The sequence below is a fragment of the Protopterus annectens genome, chromosome 10.part0 (assembly GCF_019279795.1).
Source record: "Protopterus annectens isolate FY-2018-M chromosome 10.part0, PAN1.0, whole genome shotgun sequence".
Classification (NCBI taxonomy): Eukaryota; Metazoa; Chordata; order Ceratodontiformes; family Protopteridae; genus Protopterus; species Protopterus annectens.
Genome location: NC_056744.1, coordinates 1,833,956,024 through 1,833,959,428, shown reverse-complemented (window position 1 = coordinate 1,833,959,428; position 3,405 = coordinate 1,833,956,024).

The following is a 3,405-nucleotide window of genomic DNA, read 5'->3' as shown; positions in this document are numbered from 1 at the left end:
GTATCTAAAGGTAACATGTACCTAAGAATCTACACCTGCTCTCTAACATGAAATGTAACTGTAAATTGTTCATTAATAATATTGTGTCTGTATCTAAAGGTAACATGTACCTAAGAATCTACACCTGCTCTCTAACATGAAATGTAACTGTAAATTGTTCATTAATAATATTGTGTCTGTATCTAAAGGTAACATGTACCTAAGAATCTACACCTGCTCTCTAACATGAAATGTAACTGTAAATTGTTCATTAATAATATTGTGTCTGTATCTAAAGGTAACATGTACCTAAGAATCTACACCTGCTCTCTAACATGAAATGTAACTGTAAATTGTTCATTAATAATATTGTGTCTGTATCTAAAGGTAACATGTACCTAAGAATCTACACCTGCTCTCTAACATGAAATGTAACTGTAAATTGTTCATTAATAATATTGTGTCTGTATCTAAAGGTAACATGTACCTAAGAATCTACACCTGCTCTCTAACATGAAATGTAACTGTAAATTGTTCATTAATAATATTGTGTCTGTATCTAAAGGTAACATGTACCTAAGAATCTACACCTGCTCTCTAACATGAAATGTAACTGTAAATTGTTCATTAATAATATTGTGTCTGTATCTAAAGGTAACATGTACCTAAGAATCTACACCTGCTCTCTAACATGAAATGTAACTGTAAATTGTTCATTAATAATATTGTGTCTGTATCTAAAGGTAACATGTACCTAAGAATCTACACCTGCTCTCTAACATGAAATGTAACTGTAAATTGTTCATTAATAATATTGTGTCTGTATCTAAAGGTAACATGTACCTAAGAATCTACACCTGCTCTCTAACATGAAATGTAACTGTAAATTGTTCATTAATAATATTGTGTCTGTATCTAAAGGTAACATGTACCTAAGAATCTACACCTGCTCTCTAACATGAAATGTAACTGTAAATTGTTCATTAATAATATTGTGTCTGTATCTAAAGGTAACATGTACCTAAGAATCTACACCTGCTCTCTAACATGAAATGTAACTGTAAATTGTTCATTAATAATATTGTGTCTGTATCTAAAGGTAACATGTACCTAAGAATCTACACCTGCTCTCTAACATGAAATGTAACTGTAAATTGTTCATTAATAATACTGTGTCTGTATCTAAAGGTAACATGTACCTAAGAATCTACACCTGCTCTCTAACATGAAATGTAACTGTAAATTGTTCATTAATAATATTGTGTCTGTATCTAAAGGTAACATGTACCTAAGAATCTACACCTGCTCTCTAACATGAAATGTAACTGTAAATTGTTCATTAATAATATTGTGTCTGTATCTAAAGGTAACATGTACCTAAGAATCTACACCTGCTCTCTAACATGAAATGTAACTGTAAATTGTTCATTAATAATATTGTGTCTGTATCTAAAGGTAACATGTACCTAAGAATCTACACCTGCTCTCTAACATGAAATGTAACTGTAAATTGTTCATTAATAATATTGTGTCTGTATCTAAAGGTAACATGTACCTAAGAATCTACACCTGCTCTCTAACATGAAATGTAACTGTAAATTGTTCATTAATAATATTGTGTCTGTATCTAAAGGTAACATGTACCTAAGAATCTACACCTGCTCTCTAACATGAAATGTAACTGTAAATTGTTCATTAATAATATTGTGTCTGTATCTAAAGGTAACATGTACCTAAGAATCTACACCTGCTCTCTAACATGAAATGTAACTGTAAATTGTTCATTAATAATATTGTGTCTGTATCTAAAGGTAACATGTACCTAAGAATCTACACCTGCTCTCTAACATGAAATGTAACTGTAAATTGTTCATTAATAATATTGTGTCTGTATCTAAAGGTAACATGTACCTAAGAATCTACACCTGCTCTCTAACATGAAATGTAACTGTAAATTGTTCATTAATAATATTGTGTCTGTATCTAAAGGTAACATGTACCTAAGAATCTACACCTGCTCTCTAACATGAAATGTAACTGTAAATTGTTCATTAATAATATTGTGTCTGTATCTAAAGGTAACATGTACCTAAGAATCTACACCTGCTCTCTAACATGAAATGTAACTGTAAATTGTTCATTAATAATAGACCCCGGGATTCATGAAGCTCGGCGCAAGGCCGGCGTAAGGCCTGCGCCGGCGGTGCATGGAATATCCGGCGCAGTAGCGCCATATACATATTAATGAGAGTGCACCGGAATCACAGACACGTGCGTAGTGTACGTGAGCGAGCCCAGGTAGGATGCTTCTGGAGGCGTGTCTAAGCCGGCATGAGGTGAGCAACCTAATGTGCTGACAGCCACGGTCCGCCCACAATAGTAATGGCAGCAGCCAGGTCCTGTGCAGAATGAAACGCACGTACAGTATGCAACATAGTCCCGTCCCAAATTAACGGAGAAGCAAATAGAAGCCACGAAGGCATAAGTGTACCCGTCCAAGGAGCAAAGGATACGCATAAGACCGCCTTCGTCCCGCAATGCACTGTCAGTGTTTACACTCAGAGAAGGTGTACAGCCACATGTCAGCGCGCCGCACCGACATAGGAGCAGCGACTAAGGTCACCACCTGTCCCACTTTGGTTGGGGCAGTCTCTCCATGGACAGTTGTGTCCCGAAAAAACGTATTAGAAATGTCTGATGTGCTACGATTGTAGGACACAATGATATCCCGTATGTAATGTAATGGTAGCATGAATTGGTTATTTCTGTAACAGAAATACCTAAATGACACAATAAACAGAATAAGCAAGGAAATTGCCACAATAATAAGCATATTATTTAGGCAAGCAAGTGAATTTCTATGCTATATAGTGACCGTTTGTATGTGTCGGCCTGTAAAGTCAGATGTGAGTCCCGGAAATATCCCAGATCGGAAAATGGAAAAGGTGGAAACCCCAGCAGCGACATGGGCATGGTCACCAGGGTTACCTGCTGTCCCAATGTGCCATGGACAGTCCCTGATTGGACAGTCGTGTCCCTGCAACAATCGTAAAAATGGAAAATGACCTCCGATCCCCTGCCATGCAAATCCCGCAATATACATGTAAATAGTAGCATAAAACATATACATTACGATATGGAACACAGACATGGCATAAGAAAATAAATAAGGAACCCAAATGCTTACAGAATAAGCTCATAGTATGGCAAACAAGTGAAGTTCTGTCAACTGCACTAGCCCTGGGTATGTGTAGTCCTGCAAATTCGGTGTCCACATAACATGCCCCACTATGGGCATTGGAAAAGGTGCCAACCATAATGGTCACAAGCAGTAGTGACAGTACATAGCCGGGTAGCTGTGCTGACATAACAACAGTAAGGAAGCAAGATACCTCAAACACAGGCAAACATGTGCATAGCAACATA